Source organism: Durio zibethinus, chromosome 3, assembly GCF_047325235.1.
Source record: "Durio zibethinus cultivar Kanyao isolate XHJ-2024 chromosome 3, ASM4732523v1, whole genome shotgun sequence".
Lineage (NCBI taxonomy): Eukaryota > Viridiplantae > Streptophyta > Magnoliopsida > Malvales > Malvaceae > Durio > Durio zibethinus.
In genome coordinates, this window is record NC_143164.1 from 9,304,550 (window position 1) to 9,317,738 (window position 13,189).

Consider the following 13,189-nt stretch of genomic DNA (forward strand, 5'->3'; position numbering starts at 1 on the left):
AGAAACTGCAAAAAAATTTTGAGAAAATATTTTCAATAGGTTTTAAGTACAACATATAAGGCATGCATATGCTTGTTAATTTGTTGAAGAGATAGACAAAAGCATATATGTTATTTCAATCAAGCAGCATGAAATTTGAATGAAAATGGTCATATCAATCATTATAATAGTAAAGTTTTGAATTGGCACAAGATAAAGTTTGTTCTTTTGACATTTTATTTTTTTTTTTTTGGTGGTACTTGAAATGTCTATCATTGCCATTTTCCTTTTGGGTTTTGTAGTTTTCCATGTGACTGATTTAAATTAAAACAAATGAACTAATGAAAGTGTTGTTAGTTACATTGAACATGTAGTTATTACACTTTGTTTTATTTTATTATTAATACCCTTTATATTAGCTTAATTTGTCATAAAGCTTATTTATGTTTTGTTTAATTTTTGTCTAGTTACAGTCCCTTGAGATTACTTATCCTGATAAAAGCTATGGATTTGATGGCTTAACAGCATCGAAATTGACGAGAACAGACAAAGTTGGTGTTTTATTAGAAGAATTGTAGTTTTAGCTTGCTTGCAATGCAATGTGATAGATGTTAAAGTATGGACACATAATGGTCAAGTTGTATCTTTAATTTATGTAAAAGACTGCAACCTGAGGTCCCTAATTAAGGACTTGCAGCAAATTGACATAATAAAGCACGTTTAAATAATGTTTTGAAAGGAAATAATGATATTCGTAAAGCAAAAACTTTAATTTCTATGGCTATAACCTACATTAAGAGAAGATTACATCAAATGATGTTTGCAGATCATGATTATGAAATAATAACTGCTTTGCAACATAGGGTGGATTCACCTGCCGTCACTGTGCAAAATTGGGTGAAAAGGGTTTATTCAACTATAAATGTTCAGTGCGAAGATTAAACCAAGCTTCTGTTTGATGTCGTTTACACATTGATAGACAAACAAAATGATGTGTTTCATGCCACTATCAACACAGTTGAGGATAAATCATATTTGGTACTAAATTGTTGTTGTACTAATCTTTTTTAAGATTTTGATTACATGACTTTAGTTTGTTGAGTTAAATTTGTTTATTCTTGTTACAAGAATTCTATATTCGACACATTGATGGAACCCAAATTAGTTCAGAACCTGAAAGACATCGTGTAATCACATTTATTTCAATCTAGTTTTCATAAAATAGCACAATTATATAATATAACACTTTAATGTGACCTGAATTATAAATTTACTGATATAAGTATGTGTTAATCAAGAAAATTAGAATACATAATTGTATAAGCAAAAATATCTTATATTGAATTCAAAGTTTTGGGGTTTTATTCTTGGTATCCTTTATTTTTGAAAACTGATTGATTATTAGGGTTTTATTATTGTAATAGTAAGTTATAGAGGGATACCCATCTTTATGCTTTCTTTAGGCATTCCACATTTTCCACTAGGTAAGATCATTCCTGATCTGTGTCGTTTTTTTCAATTGGATCTACATTATCCTTTTCTGGGATTATTTTCAATGATCCCAACATCATTATCATCATCATCATCAAAGGCACAAGATGTTTCAAGCAATGGGTCAACTTCATGCTCTCATTGTATGAAACTTCCAGGATTCCATGAACTAGCCATGATAAAACCTCTCGATGAATATGGAACTTCACAAGCTTGAGTTATGATTCCAGTGAAATGTGAAAAATTAGTTTCTTGAAAAGCTAAGATAACATATTGTTGACCAGTTTGCACATCTTTTTGCTATAAATAACATAGTTTATTCTTATTTGAATTTAGAAATAAAAAATTTCTGTATCATAGTTAATTCCTAAGTAAACTTAGAACAATGAATATGATATTGCAGGTAAAGTCTCTCTATTCCCCAATTTCTCACTATAATAGAAGTAATTCTTTTTTTTTTATATGTATACATGTTTAATATAAGGCCAAAAAGTAGTAAAAAAGAAATTAATTAGTTGGCAATGCACTAATACATTTTATGACCTAATTATGTAGAACAAAAGATTATCAAAAGATTGATGAAATAGGCCTTTCTTCGTGATATAGGCCTATTCAGATTGTCATATGATGGCTGCTTGTCAAAAGATTTGTAACTCTTGGCTCAAAGAACTCCTTAAGAACCAATGTAGAATTTGATCCTAAAGAAAAGTTTCGGACAAGGTTTCCAGCAAAAAAATCAAAGCTTGCACCTTCTCATCAATTTATGGAGTTCCAATGGAAAGATTATTGTCCAGTGGTTTTACGTTTTAGTTGAATATTTGTTTTTTAGAATTAGTTGGTTTATCTACAAATTTTGAAATTAAAGATAATCTTAGTAATCAGCTTGCTTAGTTGCATACAAGTTTTCATTTCTTTTGTTTATTTTATTTTTTTGCTTTCATTTTTGTTTCAGTTGCTAACGATAGTGGTGATTGAATTTCTTTTATGTTTCTAGACATTTAATGGAGTTAGTCCAAATGGATCCTGCGAATTACATACTAGTTATTTGTAGCAATGATGCCTTAAAGAGCTTTCTTCTTTGAGCAAGAATGGAAACTTCTTTTACCTTACTCAAGATAACAAATTTATGATGAAGATGGTAAAGAAATCAAAAGTCAAGGTTAGTTGCCAACCCATTAGACTCAATGTAAAAGTTGCTATGAGTCTTGATGTAGTAATTTCTTAAATGGCATTATTAAAAATTGGAAAATTGCTTGTTTCTTATTTTTCACACTATTTTCTTTGTTAAAGCTAGACATATTTGATAGGTAGAATGATTAGATTGAATCAAAAGTTTGATTAACTATATTAAGTTTTTATAAGGATGTTTCCAAGTTAGTACCAACATGCTTTTTAGTATGAAAATTCTCTTGTGATAAAATTCTATGGTATACATTATGTCAAACTTATTAGTGGATTGAAGGTATGTATTTGAAATAAATGGAAAATATATTAAGTTACTGATGAAATTATCTCACTTGCTTAATAATTATTATGGTTAAATACCCATGATCGCTCAATTGATAAACCAAAAAAGGAAATTGATGAAACCACAACCTTAAAAGACCTGGATCTTAATTTTATGTTTCACTTCTAAAGAATTTGGTTCCATGAGCTTATGAAGTAAGCTATTTTACTACTCCCCTTCTCACCTCTCCTTCTCTTGTTAGGTACTTCATCCATCTCACATTTATGATTAATTTCCTATAACTAAATGGTAGTAGGCAAATTGATCGAGATTATGAGCTTTTGGAGGCTAAGATAATTATGGACTACAATTTTTTGGTTGAACTATACTTTCGTGATGATAATAAAGCTGATAAAATGGGGTTATTATCGTTTCTTTTTGTGCATTGGTAAGTTAATAAACAATCATCCTATTTCATATGAAATTTGAATGGAGAATTTTTGTTGCAATAAGAATACCAATTTGATTACACATGCCCTATGCAAGCAAAAAGGATTCATACCAAAATGAAAAGTTTATACATAGTTGTAGATTCCTTGAAGCAATGTTACAAGAGATGGATCAAATTTTGGCTGGCCGATATGTTTTGCTATCTCCATTATTGATTTTTGTGGTTAATTGTTGATAAGCAATCCCTTGCTTTTCTTTTGATATATAATTTATCAATGTTAAAAAAAGATGTGGGTTGCATTTTGAGTCGTGAGATTGGTTATCTCTTATTGGATCAGCATATCATGAATATACGTAGACTCCCCGTAACATAGCAAAGGTCCACATTTTAATTTAAAATTAAATTAAACGTATTGAAGGAATAGCGAATAATAATTTGGTGGACCAAAATGCAAAGGAATGATCATTTTGGGACAAACATGAGAAATGATGGATTGGTTCGGTGACGATTAAACTTGTCAGACAAAGGAACACCGAACACCCGAAGGCAACAAAAAGTAACAAAGCCCGCGGACCCATGATTGATTTCGTATCATTTCATAACTTTTTACAACTTTAAGTTCCGCTCACGTTTGAAAAGAATTTTAGTATTTGTGCAACTATAGTTTTTTTTTTTTCCTAAAATTTTAATTTCTACTTTAAATTTTATTTATAAAAAAATTACTTCATATACCCTCAATAGGAGTATAAGTAACATACCTGTTTAAAATATATTAAAAATTAAAAAATTAATTTAATAAAAAATTATATAACAATTTTTTAATTAATATCACTTGTAAAATTTAAAATTTTACTGATAATATATAAATATAAATATTTTATTCATTAATAAATATTTTATTTAATAATTTTTAATACATAATGATTTTAGCTACATATGAAATTTTAAATTTAATCATTTTTATTGAAAAAATTAAAATTTTATTAAAAATAAAAATATATATCAATTATTGAAATAAATATTCTGAGAGTAATTTCAAATCTAACCGGTCATCTGTATTTTTAAAAATAAATAGAAAGAATTATAAGTCTTTCATTATTATTAATTAATTAATTAATGGGATTAAAGAGATCTTCTTTCGCTTTTGAGAAGCTTTCTTGAAAATGACAAAAAGCACCCCTAGATATCTGGGAAACTTTTGTTGAAGTACGAGCATTCTCAAACACTTATTTTTATTTGTTTATTTTTTTGTGATTCAGTAGGTGAACGACCATGGCCCAATGCATGGGATTATTCAAAGAAGTTGGTATTTGTGGCCCATTCTTTGTACTTTTACTTTTAATCATTTTGACTTTGACTTTTATATTTTATTATTTGCAAAGAAAATATAAGAGATTATTTAAATCAACTAATCTAGCTGGTCGTGTTAACTTGTTTGTGGAGATCCAAAGCATGCATTACACCGGTTTAAACCAGTAAAGCTGAATTTGAGGCTTAATTTAGAGGTTCACTCCTTTTTAAAATGTGTGAATTCTCATAAATTAAAATTCATCTCGAGCACTTTTAATTTTTTTTTCTAATTTCCCTAAGTTTTAATCTATTTAAAAAAAAAAACTGATTAAAGTAAGAAAATATGGTGGTATGCTTATTGTTTATTGGTCTATGCCTACTGTAAACCGGCTCCAAAATAATAATCTTTCTTTAGAAAAAGGTTTTTTCTTTTTCTGTAATTAGTAAAGAAAATGTAGAATTGATGATTAATTTATTTAATCAAAACTTTAAGGTTCCAAGCTAATTGGATAAATTCACCTGATTAGTGCTATTGAAGTTATTTTATTCGCAATTAGCTAAAATTAACACACAAACATGGGCTAAAACCCTAAAATAAATGGGTTTTGTAAAGAGAAAGTGTTTGTAATAAAACATAGAAGTGGATGATTTGTTATTAAGCATTAGTAAAAGAATAATTAAAGATGTAAATAGAGAAGTGAAAGGTGAAAAAAGTTCAAATTTTATGGTGTTACAAAAATTACTGCTACATCCTTTATTCCTTATAGTATACATGGATTGTTGTTAATTTATAATTGAAGGTGTGAAAGACTTTATAACATATATATATATTTTATTGATAAAATTTAATCATCAAAAATTACGTCTATTCTTATATATATATATATATTAAAGATTATGCAATATCAAATTACAATTTAGAGATTCATGCGATATATTGATAGAATATTGAATTTTTAAATTTAACAATCAAGATTCAATTTTTGATAATTGCAAATGTAAAAGGATTATAATTTAGAGGGCTTATATATAAATTAAACATTATTGATTTGAAAAGAATCCTTATACGCATGATATTGATAGGTAATTAAATCCAATATAGTGCTAATTTTGCAAAAATTAAATAAAAGAGAAACAAGATAGAAAATTTCCGGACCCACCAGCGGGCTACTGAAAAACAAAATGCTTGCACAGTAAAAATGATTTTGATTAATAGTAAAGTCAGTGGTTTTAGAAAACAGACTTTTTTTATTTTTCAAAAATAAAAAATAAAAGTAAAAATATTTTTAGTAATTAAAAATAAAAATAAGTTCAAATATGAAAACAAAAAAGCATTTTCAATTTCCAAAAACAGGATACCTATTGTTTTATGTTTTATAAGTTAAGAAGTTCGCTTATATTGGGCATTTTTTGAAGTTATTAATTAATATATTATATATTTATAATTAGAAGTCATTAATATTAATTATTTTCATAACCATTTTTTTGGTCTTTAAATATATTAGGCATCTTGAATTATTTATAAATTTCTTTTTCTCTCTTTTCATTCTAATCTTTTTACAACAATTTATGAAATTATTAAACAAAATTGAGAAGTTTAAAATCATGGATAATATTATTGAATATTTTATTTATTTCTTTAGCCATTCTTTTCAAAAAAATTGTATAGTGATATCAAACATATTTCACTATTTTACATTTCTAGAAAATAACTTTTGTTTTTTGTTTTTCACTAAAGACATTTTTAAATAACAAAAAAAGAAAATAAAACTATTTTTTAAAAATAAAAAAATATTCTCAAACCAAACATAGATTGTCATACTTTTGGCACAATGTGGAAGATATTTCCAGTTAAGATATTGTAATAGGAATATATACTTAAGTTATTAATACCATATTAAATAATGTTTCGATTTTTTAAAAAAAAGTATATGTTGGTATTAGTTATTTTGGTATATCATTTCAAATTTTTTGGTGTAGTACAAATACATTTATAAATATACATGAATTTGTACATAATAATACTAGTAATAATCTACAAAATAAATATGTAATATTTTAAAAAATCAAATAAATAAGTTTTAAAGTATAAAAAATAATATCGTCAATTTATTATATTTTTAAATATTTAATCTGATCCTATGATATTTAAATGAGTATTTTTCTTTTTTAAATAAATATTATAAAAACAAAGGGATAAAAAAAATCAACCTTGGTTTTATGATTATTAAATTTTGAAAAAAGAGTACAATTGCTTTTTGAAAAATATTGAAATATTTATGAATTTTGATTCGAAAAAATAAAATATAAAAAGAAAACAAGTTACAATGAAAAATAATAGAGAAACTCAACTTCTAAGGATTATTTTGTCAATTAGTTTTATTATTAATAGGTTAAAAATAATCAAATAATAAAAGACAAATTAAAAATTATAAAACATGTTTCATATTCATGTACCAGTAGAAACAAGCTAATTCATTGGAATTCATTGAAATCAGCCAAAACTAATAAAAACAACCATTATTATTCGATACCAAATTCAGTACGAAAAATCATCCTTAGGGGTATCATGTTTTAATAAAACTGAAGCAAAATTAACAACATTGGTATATACTATACAATATTGTTGATCTAGGAAATCCCCATTTACTTGTATATTTATTAATTAAGTAGTTGTGAAATTGTAATTTGTATTATATTTAATATATTATTAGTGTATAGATTCTATAAATTGTCAGTAAGTCTAATAATATCATTTCATTAATAAAGTGAATCGAATAATATGATGTCATTAATGAGTAAGGTTTTTTTGAAAAAAATATTAATTTTTTGTATATTTATTTTAATAATCGATATTTGTTGGTTAATAAGGTGGCATTATCTGATTTATTGACATTGTATAAAAGTGTATACACTAGCAATGCATCAAATATAAACTCTTATATTATTTTTTAATTAATTTATAATATTATTATTATTTTTTAAAAAAAAACCAAAACTCAAAGTCATGCAAAAGAACTAAAGAAATAATACTGGTATTGAAAATAAAAGACCTAAGAGGGCATTTGGTTTGGCAAATTTAGGATTACCATAAGGAAAGTGATTTTAGGGGAAATGTCGATTTTGAGAAATGAGTAATTCTTCCTATTATGAAAATGTTAGATTTTTTATTTAGTTTTAGGAATATCAGATTACGTAACAAAGTCTTTTTACTATAATGTCTTTCATTAAAAGTAAATAACACATGACAAATATTATAATATAGAAATGACATATCATTTAATATCTTATTTAATTATAATTGTTAATTTGTCATAAATTTAGTTACATATTTATTATAATTTTTTATTTTTTATTAATTAATTTCTTAAAAAAAAGGTTTTCATTTTTCATTAAATATAATTGTTAAAAATAATGTCGTATATTATAAACAAAAAATAAAAGAGATAATAAGCACCATATAAAGACAATGTTTATTAAGTAAAAAATTGCTTAATATTAGACAAGCACGACATTTTGATCATTATAAACACAGTGCTTGAATAATCTTAAAACTAATTAATTAAATAAACCACAATATTTTACCAGTACAATATTTTTCTTTTTATTCTAATATTGGATAAGTATGACATTTTGGTCATTATATACATAGTGTTTTAATAATCTTAAAACCAATTAATTAAAAAAATGTAATATTTAACTACCACAACATTTTTTCTTACAAACACTCTAATATTAGATAAGTACAATGTTTTGGTCAATACAATTGCAATGTTTAAATAATTCTAAAAACCAATTAATTAAATATAATATAATATTTAAAAAGCATGAAGTTTTTCTTTGTATAAACCCTAATATTGGACATGCACGAGGTTTTTATTATTATAAACAAAGTGTTTGAATAATTCTAAAATCAATTAATTAAATATAACGTAATATTTAACAAGTATGACTTTTTTTTTTATAAATTCCCTAATATTGTACAAGCACGACATTTTGATTATAAAAATACAGTGTTTGAATTATCTTAAAATAAATTAATTAAATAAAATATTATATTTAACAAGCACGATGTTTTTTTATAAACGTTGTAATATTAGATAAACACGATATTTTAATCATTATAAACGTAGTGTTTAAATAATCACAAAACCAATTAATTAAATAAAATGCAATATTTAATAAGAACAACGTTTTCTATTTTATAAATGCCCTAGTATTGATATTGATGACATTTTAATCATTATAAACGCAAAGATTGAGGCTACATTGTATCAATGACTATGTTTCATAATAAAAAAAGTTATTGATATAGAGAAATATAAAATTTAATTTTGTTTTATTTCTTTTATAATTAACTATGTTTTATATGTAAAAAATGTTATCAACTCCAAATAATCAATCACCACAATTTATATGTTTCAAACAAAATTAATTCGAAATAAAAAATTTATTGACTTTATATTTTCTACAATAACTACGTTTTTATATAAAAAATTTTATAATTTATTAGTTACTATGTTTTCATACTAAAAAATGTTATTGATATTGAAAATATAAAATTTATTTTGTTATTATTTTCTATGATCTACTACGCTTTATATGTTAAAAATGTAATACTTCTGAAATTATAAAAAAAATTCAAAATTAAAATTTTCCAACAATCAATTATGTGTTTATTTTTAAAACGTTATTTTTATTATATTTAATTTTTTTCATAATATATTATAACATGTGACTATTTTTCCAACATAATAACATTGTGTAAATAAAAATTTTTGAATTTATTTTGATTTTATGTTATATAATATCAACTACATTTATAATTATAAAACGTTATTTTTCTAAAATTTTATCGGTTAAAAATAAATATTTAAATTTATAAAAATTCAATTGCACGTAATTATTGCTAGGTGTCCAATTATGTGGCATAGAATGCACATTCACTTGTCGAATTGGGTCTCAATTTGTTATGCTATTATATTGATATCCAATGGTTAAATCATAAAAAATTATTATTAAGAATAAAAATGAGGCAAATTTTACATTTCGTTAGGAATTTTGAAAAATCTGAAGGAGATAAAGGTTTTTTTTTCAAGGTTATCATCTTCTTTCTTTTACACCGTTGGTAATCTAAAACAAAAAAAACGTTAAGAATTAGATTCTATTAACCAAATTAAAGAATTAAATTACAAAAAAATAAAGACTGCGACTATTAATCTTCTTCGAACCATATGCAATAATTTTCATCTATCTAACAGTGGCTAAACCATCTGTGCTAGGAACAAGTTTGTTTAGAAATCGTACTGTAATTTTAAATTAAATAGACATGGTGATGAGCACTTGTACCTTTTCTTTCTTTTTTTTCACGAAACGTGTTATATTAATAATAAACAGAAAACCAAGATTTTTAATTCATTTTTTTTATAATGTACTTGCTTACTTCATTTTAGTTTAGATTTTAGTAATTTAAATTAAAAGTTATATTAGTAATGTGCAGATTATTATACACATATCAATAACTTATTTTATATATTTTACTTTAAATCACATAATAAAAAAGCATACATTTGATATTAAAAATAACACAATGATTCTAATTTCTAAATATCATGAATAAAAATGAGAAATTAGATAATTTATTTTATATTACATGATAAATTATTATTATATATTTGAATTATAGTTACTTTGTTATATATGTGAATTATTAATTTGTATGTGAATTACGAAGTTGTGAGTTTATTATTTATGTTAAAATTATATTATTAATATTTTTTTTGGTTTAAATAAGTTACAAATAAATTAATAGTCATGTTATTTATGTCTAACCGTATTGTATTAAATGAATTAATTTGAGTATGTTAGTTGTATTGTGTCATATGTAATACATAGTGAATATATTGTATTTGTATTTAAGATTTTGATATGTTTAATAATTTATAATGGGTTCGTTTTTAGTTATATGTATTGTGTCTTATTTAGTTTGACAAAAAATACGATATAAATATATAAATTATTAAATTTAATATGAATATAATAAGCTAATCATGTTAAAATAGTTAACAAGAAGTTGTACAAATAAAAAATATTTGAAAAATAGAGAATATTATTAAGTATTAATTTTGACATTCTTTGATTTATTTTTTTTATCTCTTTCTTTTATTTTTGGTGTAGAATTTAGCTTGCACTTTGTTGTAGGATAATTTTTTTTTATTTCTTTTCAAACAACATTGTTAGGTTCTTTTTTAAATTGTTGAATTTAGATAGAGGTATTTGATCTACAAAAATTTGTAGATATGATTTTTTTTATTTGTATTTTTTACTTTTTATTATTTACATTTTAGGTTATTTTATTTTCATTAAAAGATAAAATAATTATTTTATAATACTAAAAAGAGTAAAATGATCATTTTATAATGTTGGGCAGGTATCAAAATATAACACTTTGGCAATTTTTTAATATATTTTTAAATTTCTTTATTATTAACATTTTAGATTTTTATTTTGATTAAAGGGTGACATGGTTATTTTACAATGTTGGAAAGGGTAAAATAATCATTTTACAGTACTAGACATGTGATATAATATAATACTTTTGGAGATTCTAAAATTTGTAGATCTATTCTTTTTAATTTTTGTATTGTTAATATCTTATCATTTACATTTTAAGTTATTTTATTTTCATTTAAGGTTAAAATGGTTATTTTATAATGTAGAACAGGTGTAAAAAATATAATCCCTTAGGAAATTCTTTTAATATATTTTTTATTTTTACTATTAATATTTTAGGTTCTTTTTATTTTAATTACAAGGTAAAATTGTCATTTTATAATATTAGAAACGGTAAAATGATAATTTTGTAATGTTGGACAAGCATCAAAATATAACCATTTCGGAAAATTTTTAATATATTTTTATTATTACTATTTTAATTATTTGATTTTAATTAAAAAATAAAATAATAGTTTTATAATATTGAAAAAAATAAAATGAACGTTTTACAATGTTGAATAGGTGTTACACTCTAAATCCTTTAAGAATTTTTTAATAAAGCATTATAGATAAATCATTCACATGAATACAAAGCTTATTGACTACTAATTGTCCCATAAAAACACCTCAAATGATTAAGAATTTGAGCCTCTTATTTGATAATCTCAATTTTGACTTTAATAAAAGTGAGATGAGATTTATAAGATAAAAAATAATTATCTCTCATTATTTAATTCTAAATTCTAAATTCTTATATATATATATATATATATATATGGAGTGCAAAATGAAAAATAAAATTGAAAATAAGCAAAGAAACTATCAAAATTAGATAAAGGCAAAATTTTTGTCAAGTCCCTAACTCCCAGATTAAAGTACAGTAGAAGGTAAAGTGATAATCTATTTTAAGGGCAATAGAAAAAAAGGTGTTTTGAAAGGCAATTTTGTTATATTATATGATATAAATACACGAATAATCATATATATTTTGGCTATTCCCTCCATCCTAGTTTTAGTCTTAGAAATAGTTCTTGGTTCTATATTATGGTTTGTAGTGACATAAGCCAATATGCTCTATAATTGTTATAGTATCGTGATCTTCTGCATTAGAATTCTTTTGAAATTATAAAATAAATCATTGATCCACTGAGAAGGAAAAGTTATTATACAAAAGAATATTGAATTAAGCTATTATAGTGAAAGACATAATTTCATAAAAATCAAGCCATTTGTTCAATGTTCATGCTAAGAGGGTGCTTAGTTCTAAGCACTAACTAGAATATCTTAATTTTATATCTGATATATGGATTACTTATGTTTGGTATTTTTTTTAAAGAAAGCAACTGATCCGTCATTAGTTGGTATCAGAGCTTAACAACCTTAAAGAGGACATCCATACCCCTTTTGAGGTATATGGAACTATTAACTAATCTATTATTAGACCTGTGGAAATAGATAGCCAAAACCTTTTTTCTCATTGATATGTTAAACACTTCTAAGTCACCTTCAACTTTTACCTCTAGATCTTCCTTTTTTTTACCTTCTTTTGTACTTAAAAAATCTTTTTCTTCTAAGTTAAATTTTCCTTATGAGATTAATTATATCCCAAAAAATAAAAAAAAATCCAAGAAATAGAACTTCCTCTTGTAAATCCTTATAATGTTTTCTCTAGAACTCCTTCATTTATTAGATCCATAAAAACACTTCTCAAGCAAAAATCTCAAACTCTAAAAGAATATGTTCAAGCTTTCAAGTTTGACCAATACATTCTTTCAGTAAGATTTTAAAAGCACTTTGTTACTATTCAAATTCTTTTAAAATTTTTAGAGCTGTGGATAGATCAAAGATATACCCACATCCACTTTGGTACTATTAGAATAGCATTAAGCTTTCATGGGTGAAATTGTATTCTTGTTTATACCAGGATGGCTTTATTGGATACAAGATTTAAAAACTACAAACATGTAGTAATTGGCATAGTTAAGATGACTCTTAACTCGAGAGCTATTTTTTTCATAGTATTTCTCAATTACAAC

At 23.8% G+C, this 13,189-nt stretch overlaps 1 pseudogene; it reads left to right on the forward strand.

Moving 5' to 3' along the window:
* The first annotated feature begins 244 nt into the window (after positions 1 to 244).
* LOC111300056 (ACT domain-containing protein ACR8-like) overlaps positions 245 to 13,189 on the forward strand; it is a 31,691-nt pseudogene continuing 18,746 nt past the window's right edge.